The sequence below is a fragment of the Parasteatoda tepidariorum genome, chromosome 6 (assembly GCF_982258835.1).
Source record: "Parasteatoda tepidariorum strain Cologne lab strain chromosome 6, Ptep-v5.0, whole genome shotgun sequence".
NCBI classification, from domain to species: domain Eukaryota; kingdom Metazoa; phylum Arthropoda; class Arachnida; order Araneae; family Theridiidae; genus Parasteatoda; species Parasteatoda tepidariorum.
In genome coordinates, this window is record NC_141760.1 from 36056704 (window position 1) to 36079998 (window position 23295).

Sequence of the window (23295 nt, forward strand, 5' to 3'; positions counted from 1 at the left end):
ATGGAAACTTGATTTATTAGCTTTGGTATGATAGATCGTTTTATTTTAAAATGATGTCACTATAGACATAAGTTCTCCAGGTTTCTTGTATAAGGTTTTCAAAGCTATTTTCTGAAGTAAATCGACGTTTTTTCTGCATGGGTATTGGGCTAAAGTACTAGAAATCATATAGAATTTAAAAGTTAATTAAGTATAGGCGCGAAAAAAATTTCCTGTTGAAATTACAGTACGGTAGGGTTACTGCATTTCTGGGAAAAAAAACATATTTCAGATTAATAAAGCCAAAATAGTACGTAAATTTACGATATTTCTTTGCGGATTCTTCCATTCATGTAAAAATTATTCCCAAAATTTCAATTCCAGTTTTCAAAATTATAATTCTTAATACCACACACTTAGAACATATTCATTTTACAACATATTCGCTTTTCATAAATTCCAACTAATTGTTGAGTATTGTTTCCGAAAATTATTTTTGTGTTGTTCGATCCATATTCCACTTGCTAACAGTATTATCAGAAATATTTTTGAAAACACTGATTGATGCTAATGACTTAGGAGTTCGACATTGAGAAAATATGTATGTTCGAAACTACCAGAATATGGTAAAATTGACAGTGCTTCTGACTCTTTGGAAACACCAAAAAGCTTGATAGTTTTTAGAGAAGAGCTTACGTAAGGATATTGGCAAAATTAACAATAAAATATAGTTTTACAGTATATGATAAAATTTAGTAGATGTGACAAAATTTGGTAATTTTACCATGATACTTCAGTACATGGCATAAAAATTATTTATTCTATTAAATTTACTTTTCAGTTTTATATTTGTACTAAATATGTGTTAATAAGAACTATAATTTTGAATATCAGAATTTCCGGCTAACCGTTAACATACGAACAGAATCATTTTTTGTACCAGAAATGTTATTATCATACATTACGGTAATTTTACCGGGATTTTTTTCTTTCTCTAGGTCCATAACTGTTTTAATAACTATGAATGACATTTGCACTAAAAATATCCGCAATGTCAAAAAGATTAGTATTAATTAACTATATTTTATTAATTTACTTATTTTATTTCTTACAATAGAAACCAACATTAATGTACATATTGTAAAACCCATTTACCATCATTTTTGCTGATGTACTGAATTTTCCATATCATTACATTGCATGTAAGCGCGATGTAATGTAATTGCTTATCTCCTAAAAAATTCTTATTGCTATAAGCATTAAATTCATGAGAAGCAATGTTAAATAGACAAAGAGGCAATCTAGTTGCATCATAGCTATTTGATCACTCTGTTGCTGTCGTTGTCATCCAGACGTTTGTATTGGTAACACCCGTTTGCTGTTTACTGGAATTAACTTTGACCTCAAGCAAAAGAAAACAACTGTTTCAATGAGCAGGGCATTGACCTTAAGCCATATAAATTAATTGAAAACTCAGAGATTGCCGGATTGTTTACACGTTTTTACATAAATCGTCCTTTTATAATTAAATTACAAACAAAATATTTAGAGTTATTATTGGATATTTAACTAAAGTTCTAATAACCTGGTTTTACTTTAACGAATTAAAGCGCACATATTAACTGAATATTATCTAATCGAAGCACCTTTTTCTTAATATTTACATTAATTCTTAGTGTCCCTTTTTAAGGACATATTTGTTTCAGCTCGTAGTAATTATTTTTAGGAATAATATTTAAAAATAAGTTAATTTTTGAATACTTAATTTTTGGACATTTCATCAATAAATCCACGTATAAAGTAGGTTGATAGTATAAAGTAGTATAAAGTAGATTTTAATAAAGGTTGTCATCCTTTTATTAAGCTCAAATCCGATTTTAAAGTAGTTTTATCAATATTCATAAGAATATAGTAAATTTGTTTGCTTATTAATTATTTTGTTTACGATTTCTAAACAGGCTAAGTATATAAAGTATTGAAAATGTTGTTTTTCTTGGATTTTCCCGTGACATTTGGCTTTTATATTTTTATTCTAATTTTAAGAAATTTATTCCCAAAAAGCAAAAATTTCGTCTTCAATTTGATTTGTTAATGGTTAATGTATATTTGCATTACCATTATGGTTAAATTTCTGATGTAATTTTTACTTTCATAAACATAGCAGAAAATTTTTTAGAAAAATTTATTAATTATTTTTAAGACTTTCAACCTAAAAAAAAGTATTATTTATTCCTATAAATTTTATTAATAATTATTTTTTTGAAAACTGCACCTCGGACTTGAAGAGTTAATGCTTAATGTATATTTGCTTTACTATTGAAGTCAAATTTTCGATAGTGGTTTTATAGATTAATTTAATTAAAAGTAATTTAGAGTAATTTTTTGTTGTTGTTTTTTTATTTATTAAACTACGAAGTTTAAAATTCTTAAAGATGTAAATGTAACATAGATGAAAATAAAGGGAACATTATAATGCAGCATTCATTATTTAATTTTTAAATATATTTTTTATTAAAATTTAAATAAAATAAATTTAGTTTCTCAGTAGTTTTTCTTTAGATAATTTAACATTTTCTTTTTTCTTAACCAATTGTGCTTCGTGAGATGAATCAAATATTCCTACCCAATACATATTAAGTTTTTATTTATTTTTTTCATGAACTGCTTAAACGGTTTTCAAAAACTTTCGAACTCTAACGCAAGAAGAATCAAATTATAAGCAAGAAAGACAGAGCATGTATAAAAGTCATTGCTTACAACACAAAAAAAAATTTTGAAAAAGCGAAGTTTATTACCGTCATCAGGACTACTTATGCTTCTTTTCGATTTAAGGCACCTATCGATAAAAAATTTTAGAATAGTAATGCGATGATTTCAAATTATATTTATAATCTTGCCGTGAAGAATTATTTGGACATTATAACAGACGAATAATTTAAATATTTCGAAAGTTATTAAATTTTTTAGAAATCACCAATGTTGGAGACATTTTTCCACCTAGATGAAAATTATCAAAATCACTGCCTCATTCTCAGTTTTTGAATATTTTTATGAGTTCAGGCAATGCAGCATTAGAGTAAGTTTTTAATTATTAAAAAATTGGACCATAGACGCCTTTCCCATATTGACGTTTCACCATTTTCCAAATATGCGTAGACTGTGCTTTGCTTTAGATAAGTTAAACTTGACCAAGAGCAGTGCCTGATTTATCATAAGGCCTGAGAGGTCCAGGTCCAGACCCCCCTTCCTCTTCTTGGGGCCTTTTAAATGCTACAAATAATTTCTTTTTGTGTTTTACCTTAAGAATTGTCTATTAGAATTATGAATCGTAATTTACTTATGTTATAAACAATTTTATAACACTTCATAATTAAACAATAGGTAAACTGTAGGTAAATTTCATTTAAAGTAACGAACAGGGGCCCCTGACAGTTTTGTGCCTAGGGCCCCTAACCTAATTGCTAGTTCAGGCCCCGCCTAACAGTCATTGGTAATAGTTGCAAGCTCACAGCAGTTTAAAAATGACATAATATTCGCAAAAGAGCATCATTTCATATTACAACAGAACCTTCGAAAAACATTCTTAAACCCTTTATTGATAAAAAAATAAATGTTTAAAAAGTAATTTTCACATTTTCATTCAGAGAAATTTAAGTATAACGTAAAATCAAAAAGCCTAATCAAAAGCTTCTTTACCGCGACAAATATCTATCTACCATGAATATATGAAGCGTAGCATGTGTAAGCAGCTTGAGAAAAGGCAGCTTGAAAAGTGTAAGATCGAGTGAAAAAAGCCAGCTGCCCTTTTCTGATGTCAGGATTAGTGAGGAAGAGGAGAACAAAATCCGCTTTTAGACATTTTCAGAAGAGAAGGCGAGAGAAGCACGCCAAAAAGGAAGGCTTATCGCTTAACAAATATTCAAATCATATTTTAAAACCTATTTTATGGACATATACTGTTAAAAATGCCGAAACACGTTGTACCAAAAATTGGTCTTCATTTGCTGGCTACATGAAATAGAGCTCAATTTTACCATATTTTGGTATTTTCCTTAGCTTCAAATATCAGTAAAAGGTTGCACCAAAAGTAGGTGTTTTTTGAAGAAACAAAACACACATTTTCTCTTATAAAAGCAGAAAAAGGTTGCACCTATATTAGGTATTTTTAAAGCGCTCAAATGCAGACCAAGGTTGAGATTTAACGTAACAAAACTATTTTTAGTAAGTAGGTTATTTTATGATATACCTCGAACCATTTTATACCACCAACTAAATTTAAAAAGGCAACATAAAAGATATGAACTTTAATTAATGCAAATAAGACATTTACATACCTGAATAAGTTGATACTTGAAACAACATGCATTAATCTCCCCGATACACAGAGTTGTAAGGAAAACATGGCGTTGTAAACTAATATCGTTCAGTTTAGAATCATCATCAAAGTTTTGTGTCTTTTACCAAATTTTGGTGCCGTAGGTAGTATTTCTTGATCAAACATCATAATTTATGGTGTAACTAAAATAAAATGATTTTTCATTACTTTGGGATAAGGAGAAACTTAGCACTAAATTCCGGTTAAAGATTTACCGAGTGTTTCATAGACTATTTTAAATTGAATTTTACTCAATTAATAATCCAAATGCATTTTAATAGTTCTTCTAGATTAAAAAGTGACGCCACCGCTGTTGCTTTTGAATGTTCAACTTTTCGTTATATTTTGTTTTGAGAAGCAAACACAAAGAAGTTTAAAATTATGAAGGTGCGTAGAAAAATGTACAAGAATTACGATGAAATAAATAAATTTAACATTCGCATATTAGTACGATAATTATGCTATTAAATTTGTTGCAACTATAGAATAGTAATTTCACTTGCTAACAAGCCATTTTTTATTCATAAACTTTTTCATTATTTCGCATGATTACACGATTTTTTTCAAAAAAAATCTAATTTATTTGAAAATTATTGCAATTTTTAAGTTTTTTTTTTTCAAAAATATTTTCTTACTTCTTCTACTTCAGATAATGACTATTTATTCATTATTGCAGCAAAATTTCTTTATGTCTCTTGAAATTTTTATTTTAAGATCTGTGCTTAAGTTTCTATCGAAAGTAACAAAAAAGTAGAAGAAAGAAAGTGAAAAATTAATGGAAAAGAATATGTAGAAGAATTAGTAATTCTTAGAGAGTAGAGAAAGGTAGATATTTTCAATGACGAATAAGTAGCAATTAAGGAAACCGGTGTGCGGAGCCAGTAATAAATGAAGCTTCCAAGCTCTTTTAAAATGCTTCTTTTTCTATGTAGATGTAAAAGAATAAATGCCAAATTAAAATATAAATTTCGTTTTTCGACAAAATATTCTTAAAAAAATGTTAGACCGAAGAAAAATTCCTTTTTAAAAATTTTTTTACCAAAAATTGCTTAACGAATACAATGAGATACTATTAAACTTCTTTAAAATATCGAGATTTGTACGATATATTTTTAACTCTCCTAAGGATTCGTGCAATTAGAAGTATGAAGTTATAAATATTATACCAAAATAAAATTAGGTCGAATAATTTATAGCGCGATGAAAAATCTATCAATTTTTAAGCAAGGAAAAAATGAATTTATTTTAAACATTACCTGGTATTAAATTAAATTTTAAGAACAAGAAACTGATCACTATTAGTAACAAAAATAATAAATGTAAAAAAATTAAATAAAATTTAGTACGCAGTTCACATCATGGGCATCATAAATTTAGAGAATTCTTTTTTTTCTTCATTTATTTCATTTTAAATCATGGATTGAAACTTGAAAAAAATTTGTAGTTTTAAAAAAAATCTTTAATTTTTCAAGACTTAAATATTTTGATCTTTTATTTACATCATTTCATAATCACTTAATGATATATTTTCTTGGTAAAAATATGTGTCATCTACCGATTATATCAACACATTTGAATAAAAGAAAAATAACGCCAAAACTAAGCCATTGAGTGCAGCCAAAATAGATTTAGTGGGCGCAAGGGGAAAGTTTGAAAAAAAATGAAGATGAACAACCCTTGGCGAGAGAGAAGGATGGAAGTTCATGGTCGGCTGGTCTCGCATTGCTTACGGATTCATACGAGTAGCGAGAGATATTTATTGAGTTGTTCATTCTCCCTTCTCTTCTCAACACAGATTTAGATCCCTCACAGAAATAATGAAATAAGTCAGCGAAAAATTAAGACTTATAAAACTTAATTTTTCATTCAAACGTTGGTACAGATTTTATTTCAGCCTTTATTAAATTTAATTTATTACAGTTTTCTTGTTTACTACAGTTTTCTCGCACTGCATTGAAATATGAGAAGTTTTAATTAATTTATTTATGAACAGTTTTTAGTTTTATAAGATATTCATTTAATAATTAAGCTCTAAGTTGATGTATTATTTAATATTCCAGTTAATTTAGCAATTAATTCATCATGCAAATCAGTAGTATAAATCATCAATATATTGCCATAAATTCATCATTTTACGGTAGTGCTGTGGCAATACCTCCTAGAAAAGAGAAGGCCTTATCACGGGTTACCATAAACAAGAAATTGGATCCTTTAGTAGTCCAAACGTAATGACATCTTTCGTATTTTCCACCACTGCGCAACTTAGTAGTCCAAACGTAGTGACACCTTTCTTCTTTTTCATCGACTGCGCAGTTTATGTTCGTTGCGTCGGACTACTAAATTGATCCGTGCTGAGGCCTTCGTTCTTCTAGGAGGTGTTGGCTGTGGTCGGTGCGAGCCAGGAGCATAATTCGTATCAACCAGACACCACTGGGATTCGAATCTGGTTCACTTTATTGGGAGGCGAAAGCTCTACCCCCTGAGCTACAGCTGCTCGATTGGATGGGTTTGGTGACCAAATTGACCAACCAGCCCTGGTTCCAGATATGAATCCCATCGATAATCTATTGAATGAGTTGGACAGCCGAATAAAGGGGGGAAACACCTGTCTAAAATTGGTGAAGTAACTTGTTTTATCATATCAAAGTGAAAACAAACACGACTAGCTGTTATGCGCGGACTGTCATTGTTTGATAACTATTTGATAACTGAGACATTTCGTGTCATGTCTTGAAGATCTTTAGATTGTGGGGGTTCAACAAACTGTAGTCTATGAATACATTTCATTTTCTCCCTCAATAACAGTTATCAAAATACTTATAGATAGATAATACAAATAAAAATGCTAGAATTTTAATACAAGCAAAACGAAATCTGAAGATACGCATGTATAGTCTCTTGATGCCGTTTCTTCGAAATTATTCTTCGAAATGTCTCAGTTACGTCTTCAAAAATGTATAGAGTGCCGTTTTCGCTAAAACGCGCATCTTTAGATTTCGTTTTGGTAGTATTTAAATTCTCCCATTTTTTTATATAGTTTAATTAAGACAATTTTGGTTTTAGCTGTTTTTTAATGATTTTCCATTTTGACTCATTGGTTTTAAATTAAATTTTGTTTTTAATTTTTACTTAATTCTATTTTCATAATTTAATATAGATAGATAACGTAATTTTTCAGCTTAATTTCGGACATTCAATACAGTATTAAATAATTTAATGCACTGTTTAAGACGATTACAAGTAAATATTTAACACTTTTTATTTGGGAATTAAAGAGTAAAAGCATTAGAAAATAGGCGTCATTGGTTATTTCAACGATTATATTCTGAACTGTGAAATATTTTTAAAAAATGTAATATTAAAATATTATGTTTTATTTCATAATGAAAAGAGCATAAGAGAGACGTCCTAAAATAAATATTTATTTGCAATTCTCTTTCATTAAGTCAAGTAGATTTTTTGGGGGATTCGATAAAATCCGCTACATTTTTTTACACAGTTTGTAACAACATTATTATTGATACTTTAAGATACTATTGATACTATTATTCTCAAACAATTTCATTACTTGGAAAATCATATTCTATGCTTTTATGTACTCACAAGCTTTTTTAAATAATTGTGAACTTTATGTTATACCATATTATTCTGAACTTATAGTGATTTGCATGAAAATGTTTGTGGTCAAGTTAATGTCAATATCATGATCTGCAAACTGTTAATCATTGCGAGAAAAAAATTTATTTGGCAAACTATCAATCTGTATGAAATAATTAAAAAAGCTAAAAGAAATAACATGTTAAGTAATATTTAAAAAGAAACATTTTTGACATTCTTATTGCTATGGTTAGCAATAAACTTAAAAGTGTTGAATTCTTCTTCAAGCTTTTGAATAATAAAAATAAAAGCCTCATGTTCTGTTTATGCGTTGAAGTTGGGTTTCTTCTGCTTCTAATGTTCTAAAATGCTACTTGCCATATTTTAAAATTAGCAAATTAATATTTTATTAGTACAGATTTAAACCACTTTTAATATGAATAATGCTCAATAAAATATCCTTAAGAGATTAATGAAACAAATTTAAAAAGCAACTTTGTGTTTTTGTTCAATATAGAATGCAAGGCCTTTAAATTAAATAAATGAAGGAAATTCCTTTTTGTGCCTATTTGGAGTGCTGTTTGTTCATAAAAGACGAAAATCAGAAAGTGCACCAGTTTTCAAACATTTTAGAAATGATTTGTACGAACGAGAAAATGAGGTTAACTCATCTTTTATAACAAGAAAGGTTGGTTTGCTACTCAAATAGAACCTTCATAAATTATGTTGCTACTATTGTAAGTTATTTTCCCTTCTTCCGAAGCAATGCATTTATTATTAACCATTAAACAACCTTAAACAATAGATATATGGTGAATAAAGCAAAACCGCGTGAATATAGCACAAAAAAGTATAGAAATAAACGTACTGTAGTTCAAACAAGAACATTCTTCAGTGTTTAAACATAAAATAACGGAAAAGAAGTAACCAGAAAACCAACAGCTGGGTGCTTGAGCCAATAAGGGAAAAGAAACAATTTTGTACAAAGCTTTAAAAGTAGGGAAAAAACAAGATACAAGATATAAAAACAAAATTGTAACAGATTTTCCTAACATTGGGAAACGATGGAAAACTAGAAATATCTTGAACTAAATTATTGGAATTTTTCAAAATAGGGAATGATTCCCGCAAAACAAGATCGATACATGAAATGCATTTCTAAATAATTTTTGCAGATGAAAACTCAAACCATTAATAGGAATTCAAACTATGTTGGGAATAACATAAAGTTTTCCCTATCTTCACATGGATGGATATACTGTTTTAGCCCTAACTTCATGAAGCAATTTGAAAGAAAAGCTGTGGTGCTTAGAAGATAGAGCACTCGCCTTCAATGAACTGATCCAGATTCGAAACCTAGAGAGGTACGAATTCTAATCCTAGCTCTCACCGACCATAGTTCTGACGCAAAATATCCGCAGCGGTGGAAGAATCATGGATTGGAATTCCCTTGTGGTCAGACTAGCGTGGGATGATTTCGTGGTTTTCCTCTTCGTATAAGGAAGTATGTATTAGCTTCATAGAAAATACCTATACGAATGTTAGTTTGTCTCTATGCTTGATCCAGTTGACTTCCGGATTGGGTTCAAAATTACAAGGCTACGAAGTTGAACATTGACAGTCGCAAGCCCAAAATTGGGTTAGCAGTTCAACACCGATTAGTAAAATAATGAAGTAAAATAAAAAATAATTTTAAGAATTACTTTTTTACTAACTTTCATGATTCAAATCTTAAATCACTTTCCCTCCTATCGTCTGAACTGATCGGTGGGCATGTTATTTCTCTTCCCTCCCCCTTCTTGTGCGCTTTACACATGTCATTTTACATGCAGTTCGCATTAGAGTATAAGATGCTGTGTTTCATCCTGTTTCCTTATTGATCGTGAATAAATGTTTCCGAAATTAAGAAGCGCCCTTCAATGTTCACCCTGGCGTGGAGATACACTTTCCGCAAGTTTTGATCTTTGGCGGAGAATTTCCGGGTATTTTAAAAGCGCTTCCACCTCCCCATCATCTCCCGTTTTTCCCGATCCATGGGATTTTCTGGAATACGATGAGCGGATTCCGGCATGGAGAGGGAATATCAACACAATGTATAAGTTGTTCACGTAGGGAAAAAAAACCCAATCCGCATCTCTTCACAGATGAATATTTAATTTTAATTCCATGTGGTTGAAGAACTTTGTTTCTAATGGGGGAAAAAATAAAGAGAAAATCAATATGTGTGTGAAAGTAAGTGGTTTCTGCTAGAATCCAATTGAAGAAAGATTAAAAACTGTGAGGAAAATAAATCTTTTTGAACAATTAAAGCTCTTAATTTGCGTTTGGTTGAGATTGATTTCTGGGAAAATTCGTCATCTGCATGTTTAACAGTTTAAAAGATATGGAAAAATTTGTTAGTTTAAGAAATTTGTTACATATTTTGTTACAAATTGTTCTCCAACTAAAGTGATAGTATGGTTTTGAGAAGAAAGCATTTTCTTTATCTACTACTAACAATAAAACACGTTGTAAGTGGTAACTCTTTATGCAATATTTTGTTGTATAGTTTAAAGAGAAACCCAGGAGAGAAAAATAGGACACAGTAAACCTCTGAGTACAATGTATCACTCCAAAAATAAGCATTTATTTAAATTCATATCTCAAATTTCCATGCTCTCAGTTATAAAATAATAATAGTACTGTATAATGTACATTTTTAAATTAAAAATTGTATGACTATGAGGAATTAAGCCATATGGAAAAGAATTTATGTTTTTTAACTGCTTGAAATTTCGCTTAATTCTAGGAAAAAAAACACGTGGATAAATAAATAAAACCAAATGATAATTTTGCTGTAAACATATACGGAGAAAACAGTTCAAGGCAAAATTACCCTACTTTATGTGTAAAAATAAAAAAAGCACCATAATTCTGGCTGTTAAACCGAAAATGTATGTAAATCATTAATTTAGTCATTTTTCCTTTCCTTGTGGTAATGGTTTACAAAAAATTCTGGTTTTTAAAATTACAGTTCTTATTGCCACAGATTTAGTAAAAATATGAAACTGAAAATAAATTCAACCATATTAATTACTTTTATACCATGCTCTTAAATATCGCGATAAAATTACCAAAATGATATTACCAGAAAATTACCAGAATGATCATTCATTCTATCATTTCTTAGTAGTTTTACCCTTTGCATTCCTATACCTTCCACTAAATAGAATAGTAATAATCTCTATTACTTCTATTGCTTCACTTCTATTGTTTATTTAAAATGGAGGATTAAATAAATGTCTAACAATCGAATCATATTCTCCCTTATTCTGATAATTTTCCTTTCATCAAATTTCTTGTACATTTCTCTACACAACTTCGCAATTTTTAAGTTTTTAAGTTTTATAATTTTTGAGCCACAAAACAAAAAGTAACATTAAGTTGAATGCCCAAAATAATGGCGGTGGCTCTTATAATTTATAAGAGATAAGACTTATAATTTATAAGCGGATTTCATAAGAGAAAGATAAAATCATTTTTAATCATTGTATCCTTGGTCCACTTTTACCAGTTTTTAAAAGTTTAGATTTCTTTATTTTTCTTAAAAAGAAATAAGTCAGTTTTATAAATGGAAAAAAATGTCCATTTAAATTGGTGATCCACTATGTTACAGTAGTTTAATGTAGTAGTTTGAAGTCTCCTGTAACGTTTATTTTATGTTTAAAAAAACCAGAGGCACTTAGGATTGAAATTATTTTTAAGGAATTAGTTCATTTAATGAATTTTTTCTTTAATACGTTAATGCTTGAACTACTTTTAAAACAGTGTAAAAAATGAAAAATAATTCAATATTTTGTAGTCTACAATATACAATTCCCATTAACCATTAATGATATTTTTACGTTATAACATTACAATAAGGATATTACTTTCATAGAAATCAATAATTTTTCTCCTTCACTTTAATAAAATGTTTTCTTTTGATTTGATTAATGAAATGATAGTGAATAGATAAGAATTAAAATGAAACTTCATTCAACTACTTTTCCATTGCTTTCTAATTGAAACACTTTGACACCTTTTTAATCATTTAGATATCGTTATCAACTTATTCTTACATGTTATTATTATTTCGGGAGAATTTTTTTTCTAAGTGAATTTTTCAAGCATCATTTTTGCAGTGTTCGGTTGAAGTTTATTTCGTCACGCAATAAAAAATTTTTTTGTTAGACACACAAAGAAAATAATTTTTAGATATGGTATTTAGTGTGATTGTATTTTTCCTTAATTTCATTAGTTTTGATAATAAATTTTCTAACTTCCTTTTTCAACTTTCAAAATTCATTTTATAAATGCAAGTTTGTAATTTTAAAAGTGAATTTGCAATCTATATTGAGTTTTTGACTGATAATAATTATTTAAGAGATTGGAAAGAATTAACTTTCATATCGCGACGTGATTTTGACTGTGACTGAATAATTAATACTGTAGAATAGACTGGTAAATCTTAACTTACACATTTTGGCACCGTATATTAAGATTATAGAAGATATTATTAAAAAGTAATTTAAATATCATGACTCAACTTTTACTGTGAATGTCTAGTTATTAATGTAGCAGAGATCGGTGAATATTAACTTACACATTTTTTAACTATAAGGGAATAAGTTATTTAGATTATAGAATCGATGAAAAATAAATTATATATCACTAATCGCTTATGGCTGAGACTGAGTAATTATTATCATAGCATCATCTTACATATCTGCTCCATCTGTGACTACATCATTAGAATTACGAAAGAGAGTGGAAGAAATTAATTTTTATATTACGACGTGATTAGGTCTATGACTGAGTAATTAGTACTATGGCAAAGATTGGTAAGCCTTAACACATTGGTAAATACATTTTGGCACTATGTGTGAAAAATACATCATTCGGATTATAGAAAAGACTGAATAATTAATACTGTAGAATAGATTGGTAAATCTTAACTTACACATTTTGGCACCGTATATTAAGATTATAGAAGATATTATTAAAAAGTAATTTAAATATCATGACTCAACTTTTACTGTGAATGTCTAGTTATTAATGTAGCAGAGATCGGTGAATATTAACTTACACATTTTTTAACTATAAGGGAATAAGTTATTTAGATTATAGAATCGATGAAAAATAAATTATATATCACTAATCGCTTATGGCTGAGACTGAGTAATTATTATCATAGCATCATCTTACATATCTGCTCCATCTGTGACTACATCATTAGAATTACGAAAGAGAGTGGAAGAAATTAATTTTTATATTACGACGTGATTAGGTCTATGACTGAGTAATTAGTACTATGGCAAAGATTGGTAAGCCTTAACACATTGGTAAATACATTTTGGCACTATGTGTGAAAAATACATCATTCGGATTATAGAAAAGACTGAATAATTAATACTGTAGAATAGATTGGTAAATCTTAACTTACACATTTTGGCACCGTATATTAAGATTATAGAAGATATTATTAAAAAGTAATTTAAATATCATGACTCAACTTTTACTGTGAATGTCTAGTTATTAATGTAGCAGAGATCGGTGAATATTAACTTACACATTTTTTAACTATAAGGGAATAAGTTATTTAGATTATAGAATCGATGAAAAATAAATTATATATCACTAATCGCTTATGGCTGAGACTGAGTAATTATTATCATAGCATCATCTTACATATCTGCTCCATCTGTGACTACATCATTAGAATTACGAAAGAGAGTGGAAGAAATTAATTTTTATATTACGACGTGATTAGGTCTATGACTGAGTAATTAGTACTATGGCAAAGATTGGTAAGCCTTAACACATTGGTAAATACATTTTGGCACTATGTGTGAAAAATACATCATTCGGATTATAGAAAAGACTGAATAATTAATACTGTAGAATAGATTGGTAAATCTTAACTTACACATTTTGGCACCGTATATTAAGATTATAGAAGATATTATTAAAAAGTAATTTAAATATCATGACTCAACTTTTACTGTGAATGTCTAGTTATTAATGTAGCAGAGATCGGTGAATATTAACTTACACATTTTTTAACTATAAGGGAATAAGTTATTTAGATTATAGAATCGATGAAAAATAAATTATATATCACTAATCGCTTATGGCTGAGACTGAGTAATTATTATCATAGCATCATCTTACATATCTGCTCCATCTGTGACTACATCATTAGAATTACGAAAGAGAGTGGAAGAAATTAATTTTTATATTACGACGTGATTAGGTCTATGACTGAGTAATTAGTACTATGGCAAAGATTGGTAAGCCTTAACACATTGGTAAATACATTTTGGCACTATGTGTGAAAAATACATCATTCGGATTATAGAAAAGACTGAATAATTAATACTGTAGAATAGATTGGTAAATCTTAACTTACACATTTTGGCACCGTATATTAAGATTATAGAAGATATTATTAAAAAGTAATTTAAATATCATGACTCAACTTTTACTGTGAATGTCTAGTTATTAATATAGCAGAGATCGGTGAATATTAACTTACACATTTTTTAACTATAAGGGAATATGTTATTTAGATTATAGAATCGATGAAAAATAAATTATATATCACTAATCGCTTATGGCTGAGACTGAGTAATTATTATCATAGCATCATCTTACATATCTGCTCCATCTGTGACTACATCATTAGAATTACGAAAGAGAGTGGAAGAAATTAATTTTTATATTACGACGTGATTAGGTCTATGACTGAGTAATTAGTACTATGGCAAAGATTGGTAAGCCTTAACACATTGGTAAATACATTTTGGCACTATGTGTGAAAAATACATCATTCGGATTATAGAAAAGACTGAATAATTAATACTGTAGAATAGATTGGTAAATCTTAACTTACACATTTTGGCACCGTATATTAAGATTATAGAAGATATTATTAAAAAGTAATTTAAATATCATGACTCAACTTTTACTGTGAATGTCTAGTTATTAATGTAGCAGAGATCGGTGAATATTAACTTACACATTTTTTAACTATAAGGGAATAAGTTATTTAGATTATAGAATCGATGAAAAATAAATTATATATCACTAATCGCTTATGGCTGAGACTGAGTAATTATTATCATAGCATCATCTTACATATCTGCTCCATCTGTGACTACATCATTAGAATTACGAAAGAGAGTGGAAGAAATTAATTTTTATATTACGACGTGATTAGGTCTATGACTGAGTAATTAGTACTATGGCAAAGATTGGTAAGCCTTAACACATTGGTAAATACATTTTGGCACTATGTGTGAAAAATACATCATTCGGATTATAGAAAAGACTGAATAATTAATACTGTAGAATAGATTGGTAAATCTTAACTTACACATTTTGGCACCGTATATTAAGATTATAGAAGATATTATTAAAAAGTAATTTAAATATCATGACTCAACTTTTACTGTGAATGTCTAGTTATTAATGTAGCAGAGATCGGTGAATATTAACTTACACATTTTTTAACTATAAGGGAATAAGTTATTTAGATTATAGAATCGATGAAAAATAAATTATATATCACTAATCGCTTATGGCTGAGACTGAGTAATTATTATCATAGCATCATCTTACATATCTGCTCCATCTGTGACTACATCATTAGAATTACGAAAGAGAGTGGAAGAAATTAATTTTTATATTACGACGTGATTAGGTCTATGACTGAGTAATTAGTACTATGGCAAAAACTTTTATCATTAAAGATTGGTAAGCCTTAACACATTGGTAAATACATTTTGGCACTATGTGTGAAAAATACATCATTCGGATTATAGAAAAGACTGAATAATTAATACTGTAGAATAGATTGGTAAATCTTAACTTACACATTTTGGCACCGTATATTAAGATTATAGAAGATATTATTAAAAAGTAATTTAAATATCATGACTCAACTTTTACTGTGAATGTCTAGTTATTAATATAGCAGAGATCGGTGAATATTAACTTACACATTTTTTAACTATAAGGGAATATGTTATTTAGATTATAGAATCGATGAAAAATAAATTATATATCACTAATCGCTTATGGCTGAGACTGAGTAATTATTATCATAGCATCATCTTACATATCTGCTCCATCTGTGACTACATCATTAGAATTACGAAAGAGAGTGGAAGAAATTAATTTTTATATTACGACGTGATTAGGTCTATGACTGAGTAATTAGTACTATGGCAAAGATTGGTAAGCCTTAACACATTGGTAAATACATTTTGGCACTATGTGTGAAAAATACATCATTCGGATTATAGAAAAGACTGAATAATTAATACTGTAGAATAGATTGGTAAATCTTAACTTACACATTTTGGCACCGTATATTAAGATTATAGAAGATATTATTAAAAAGTAATTTAAATATCATGACTCAACTTTTACTGTGAATGTCTAGTTATTAATGTAGCAGAGATCGGTGAATATTAACTTACACATTTTTTAACTATAAGGGAATAAGTTATTTAGATTATAGAATCGATGAAAAATAAATTATATATCACTAATCGCTTATGGCTGAGACTGAGTAATTATTATCATAGCATCATCTTACATATCTGCTCCATCTGTGACTACATCATTAGAATTACGAAAGAGAGTGGAAGAAATTAATTTTTATATTACGACGTGATTAGGTCTATGACTGAGTAATTAGTACTATGGCAAAGATTGGTAAGCCTTAACACATTGGTAAATACATTTTGGCACTATGTGTGAAAAATACATCATTCGGATTATAGAAAAGACTGAATAATTAATACTGTAGAATAGATTGGTAAATCTTAACTTACACATTTTGGCACCGTATATTAAGATTATAGAAGATATTATTAAAAAGTAATTTAAATATCATGACTCAACTTTTACTGTGAATGTCTAGTTATTAATGTAGCAGAGATCGGTGAATATTAACTTACACATTTTTTAACTATAAGGGAATAAGTTATTTAGATTATAGAATCGATGAAAAATAAATTATATATCACTAATCGCTTATGGCTGAGACTGAGTAATTATTATCATAGCATCATCTTACATATCTGCTCCATCTGTGACTACATCATTAGAATTACGAAAGAGAGTGGAAGAAATTAATTTTTATATTACGACGTGATTAGGTCTATGACTGAGTAATTAGTACTATGGCAAAGATTGGTAAGCCTTAACACATTGGTAAATACATTTTGGCACTATGTGTGAAAAATACATCATTCGGATTATAGAAAAGACTGAATAATTAATACTGTAGAATAGATTGGTAAATCTTAACTTACACATTTTGGCACCGTATATTAAGATTATAGAAGATATTATTAAAAAGTAATTTAAGGGGTCACAGTACCCAAAAAATGACAAAAATACCAAAAAATTTTTTATTGCTTATAATAAGACTTCAAAGTATTTCAAATGTATAGAAAAGAATTCATCTCTCTATCTACATTTTTAAAAAAGTTATGAATGATTTTAAATTGTTCTAATACAGAAACTTGCTCAGCTGCCTGACTTTAAAGTGCTTTTTCGCATAGATGAAAATTTTGTGTCTTAATCTTAATTAAGTCCCTAAGGAATTTTTTCTATTTAAGATAAAGCTTTGAAGTAAACTTTTTTATCTTGAGTATAATACACTTATTCAAACTGTGCATGGAATAAGCATTTTATGAGGTATTACAATTTTTACGGCATGTTATATATACCTAACAGGAATTTTTACCCTTTTTTTTCTACTTTTTTACAAAATAATCTATAAAAAATATTCTAATTGATAAATCAACAAATGAATGCACAAAATTACTAAGATAAATATTGCAAGCACTATGAAAAAAACTTTTTTTGAAAATATGTTAAAATAAAAAAGCCTTAGGGATTTAAAAATTTAGAATTTTTTCAACTTTTTTTAAAATTTTAAAAAAATTAAACAGTTTAATTACTTTTTGAAGATAAATTATTGATTATAACTTAAATGAGCATGTAAAGCATCCTTAAAATGAATGATTATACCTTTATTTTAGAAAATTGTTGCAAAGGTACTGTGACCCCTTAAATATCATGACTCAACTTTTACTGTGAATGTCTAGTTATTAATGTAGCAGAGATCGGTGAATATTAACTTACACATTTTTTAACTATAAGGGAATATGTTATTTAGATTATAGAATCGATGAAAAATAAATTATATATCACTAATCGCTTATGGCTGAGACTGAGTAATTATTATCATAGCATCATCTTACATATCTGCTCCATCTGTGACTACATCATTAGAATTACGAAAGAGAGTGGAAGAAATTAATTTTTATATTACGACGTGATTAGGTCTATGACTGAGTAATTAGTACTATGGCAAAGATTGGTAAGCCTTAACACATTGGTAAATACATTTTGGCACTATGTGTGAAAAATACATCATTCGGATTATAGAAAAGACTGAATAATTAATACTGTAGAATAGATTGGTAAATCTTAACTTACACATTTTGGCACCGTATATTAAGATTATAGAAGATATTATTAAAAAGTAATTTAAATATCATGACTCAACTTTTACTGTGAATGTCTAGTTATTAATATAGCAGAGATCGGTGAATATTAACTTACACATTTTTTAACTATAAGGGAATATGTTATTTAGATTATAGAATCGATGAAAAATAAATTATATATCACTAATCGCTTATGGCTGAGACTGAGTAATTATTATCATAGCATCAACTTACATATCTGCTCCATCTGTGACTACATCATAAGAATTACGAAAGAGAGTGGAAGAAATTAATTTTTATATTACGACGTGATTAGGTCTATGACTGAGTAATTAGTACTATGGCAAAGATTGGTAAGCCTTAACACATTGGTAAATACATTTTGGCACTATGTGTGAAAAATACATCATTCGGATTATAGAAAAGACTGAATAATTAATACTGTAGAATAGATTGGTAAATCTTAACTTACACATTTTGGCACCGTATATTAAGATTATAGAAGATATTATTAAAAAGTAATTTAAATATCATGACTCAACTTTTACTGTGAATGTCTAGTTATTAATGTAGCAGAGATCGGTGAATATTAACTTACACATTTTTTAACTATAAGGGAATATGTTATTTAGATTATAGAATCGATGAAAAATAAATTATATATCACTAATCGCTTATGGCTGAGACTGAGTAATTATTATCATAGCATCATCTTACATATCTGCTCCATCTGTGACTACATCATTAGAATTACGAAAGAGAGTGGAAGAAATTAATTTTTATATTACGACGTGATTAGGTCTATGACTGAGTAATTAGTACTATGGCAAAGATTGGTAAGCCTTAACACATTGGTAAATACATTTTAGCACTATGTGTGAAAAATACATCATTCGGATTATAGAAAAGACTGAATAATTAATACTGTAGAATAGATTGGTAAATCTTAACTTACACATTTTGGCACCGTATATTAAGATTATAGAAGATATTATTAAAAAGTAATTTAAATATCATGACTCAACTTTTACTGTGAATGTCTAGTTATTAATATAGCAGAGATCGGTGAATATTAACTTACACATTTTTTAACTATAAGGGAATATGTTATTTAGATTATAGAATCGATGAAAAATAAATTATATATCACTAATCGCTTATGGCTGAGACTGAGTAATTATTATCATAGCATCAACTTACATATCTGCTCCATCTGTGACTACATCATAAGAATTACGAAAGAGAGTGGAAGAAATTAATTTTTATATTACGACGTGATTAGGTCTATGACTGAGTAATTAGTACTATGGCAAAGATTGGTAAGCCTTAACACATTGGTAAATACATTTTGGCACTATGTGTGAAAAATACATCATTCGGATTATAGAAAAGATTGTTTAAATTAACTTACATATCACGACTCGATTATTGCTGTGAGTGAGTAATTATTTTTAATAGTGATTGGTGAAAGTTAACTTACAAATTTTGACTCCGTATGTGGCTATGTTATCAAGATTATAAATTGAAGAAGATTATAGAACAAGATTATAGAACGAGAGATTGTTTAAAATTATAGAACAAGATTATAGAACGAGAGATTGTTTAAAATTATAGAACAAGATTATAGAACGAGAGATTGTTTAAAATTGACTTACATATCATTACTCGATTATTGCTGTGAGTGAGAAATTATTTTTAAAAGTGATTGATGAAAAGTGATTGAAAGATTGCTAAACTTTAAATTACATATTTTGGCTCCAGATGTGAATATACAAGGAAAATTATGGAAGAGATTGTTAAAAATTAACTGTATATCACGATTCAATCATTTATGTGAGCGAGTTATTACTTTAATAGTGATTGGTGATCCTTAAATTACACATCTTGACACCATATGCGTCTGTTATATGTTATAAGGATTATAAAAGAGATTGTTAAAAATTCACTAAGCACGACTCGACTGGGATTGTAAATGAGCAATTATTAATACAACAGAGATAATTGATATAATTATTAATATAACTGAACGTATACATATATTACCCATGTGTTATTCAGATTAAAGACTTGGTAAAAATTAACCTATATATCACGACTCAATTAGGGCTGGGACCGATTAATTCTTATTATTGTAGAAAGAGGAAAACCTTAACTGATATATCACAGTGACATATATAGTTGTGTATTTATATTCATTAATATTGGTTAATCCAAACTTAACTATTCCAGCACCATATAAATTTACTTCTTTACAGCATCTTTCATTAACACCTTAAAAAACACATTAAAGTTTACAGAAATGCTTAAATTTAAATTAGTTATAAAAATTTTAGGAGCCATTAGCTTATTTCAGTCTATTTAGCATTTGTTAATTTTAAGAGTAGTTCCGAAAATACAGATTGTTGCATCGCTAATAGTTGAAATCAAAATAAAGATTTATAAACTTAATTTTTTTTTCGCAATTGATATCTGTAATTTAAGCTCATAAGTTGAGAAAAGTTCTAGATACACAGATATTATGAAGAGAGCAATATTTTCTCCGATTTTGATATCGTTTTGTATTTTAGGTATCAGATTAAGTTCGCAAAAGAGAAGTTCATTTTCGTTTAAACTAGCCGAAAAAATTATGTCATATTCATGGACTATTGTTTTAATAGTGTATGGCTTGTATTTGTTTGTGGCATATTATTTTTCTAAAGAAATTTCAAGAAGATCAATTGTTTATCTTTTGATGCTAGTTACAGATTTAGTATTCAGAATAATTCTTATTAAAAAATCTTCTCATTTATATCACATGCTGAAAAGCACTGTAAAATTTGAGTCATTATTTAGAAAACAAGACATTAAGCGTTTGACTCGAACCTCTGTTTTATGCATATCACTGGTGATTACATTTCAATTGCTTCAAATAATCATCTTCTACATGCAAGCGTTCATATTAAATGACTTTAACCCATTTCAAAATGTACAATACATTTCAGAAGTTATGCCTCTCTTACTACCCCTGTACCACACGATTCAGATTATAGGCCTGTCTGGATGTTTTTTTACATATTATGCATTTTTATGCAGAAATTATACTATTTTATTTGAAATCTTATATGAGCATTTAAAACAAGCTAACACTGATAAAGAGATAGAAATGTTGGCAAAATTATTCGCTTCTATTGTATTGAATTTAAGACGAATAGATGACGTTATATCACTGCCAATGCTTGTGCATATTTGCAATTCTCTGCTATTTTTGTTTTCTGTAGAATATAAATATATAATGGATATTTCAATATCCATTCATTTTATGGCATTGGCACTGTATAAATTTTTGATTCTTATATTGGCAATTGCGTGTGCATCAGCGGTGGCTGATTATGGGGAAAAATGCCGATCTCTATTGCATTTACCACCAAAATTGCTTTTGTCTCTACAAATAAATCGCCGCACTTATTACCTTATTTCTAAAGAAAAGACGTGTTTTACTGTATGGAAAATGTTCAGAATACGCAAGTCTTTTATACTGCATTTGTTTGGCGCGTTTTTAACTTACAGTATATTAATTGCTACATTGAAAGTCAGTGAGAAGACTTCATTCTGAAAGTGTTGCTATGGAAATTATTTATTTCAATGACTTTTTACTACAGTTAATAATGAAATTTTAAATGGCCAAATTAAATTCGAATAGCTAAACTTATAAATGTTAATATTAAATCGCCGCAATTACCTCCTTATTTCTAAATAAAAGACGTGTTTTAATGTATGGAAATGCAAGTGCTTCATACTGCTTTTTTTACGCATTTTTAACATACAGTATATTAGTTGCTACATTGGAAGTTAGTGGGAAGACTTAATGCTGAAAGTTTAACCGTAAAAATTTCTTTATATGACTTTATCCTAAAGTTTATTATTAAATTTTATTAGAATAGCTAAGCTTATTGATATTTATTTTGTGTACGTTTATATAATACATTCTGGAAATTAGTTTTTTGACATTTATTGTGAGGTTAAAGCAAAATGAAGTCATGTATATCATAGCTTTTTCCAATGTAAAATGTCTTATATAATAGCTTAAAAGAGAACACTAGCTCACTAAGTTATCATCAAAATAAAGTCATGAAGGTGAAAACTTCGATTATTTTCAAATCCTAACTTTCTTTTTGTCAAGCACTCAGCTTACACACTAAACATTATTCTAGCTGGATTACGGTCAGTGACCAGCAAAGAGTGTTCCAGAAACTGATTGTAAGAATAGATTTATACCCGCAAAGCTATCATGAACATAAAAATACTGTCCATCCTAAACATATTTTCTCATAAAATATATGGTTACTGACTTAAATGGTTACTGATGTTCATGAAAGTTATATTCAATTTGGAACCTTGACGTTGCTTGAGGTTCAGGCGACTTGTTTGTGGAATAAAAGCGTACCATGGAATGAAGCGAAATAATGCATTGAAGTACCATTCGTCAAGCAGTGAGAGAGTTGCTTATTTGTTGTCCATGGTCATGCAAGAAAGATGCTCGTAAACGCTTTCTCGGTTTAAACTTGGGATCTATGTGTTCGTAGTTAGAGACTGCAATCACCGTAATTATTAGAAAGCTCTGTACAATAACGGCATAAGTGAAAGGTGAATTTTTCTAAATTTTCCGTTGCGATTACGATTACTAGGCTTTTCTTCTTCAAAGAATGACACTGGCCACATGAATTAACTGCCAACTTCCGAATTTTACGGAAATTTCTTAGAATGTACACTGCGTAAAGGTAAACGAACTTTCTTGGAATGACGGAAATTACTTAA

General features: G+C 28.6%; 1 protein-coding gene across 1 annotated transcript in view; it reads right to left on the reverse strand.

The window, feature by feature from the left end:
* The window catches only part of LOC107445427 (zinc finger protein 488), a 110919-nt gene that overhangs the window by 72245 nt on the left and 15379 nt on the right, over window positions 1-23295 (reverse strand). Inside the window, exon 2 of the mRNA XM_071178836.2 lies at window positions 4314-4497. The gene's annotated coding sequence lies outside the window, so the exon portion shown is untranslated. The remainder of the gene's footprint in view (window positions 1-4313; window positions 4498-23295) is intronic.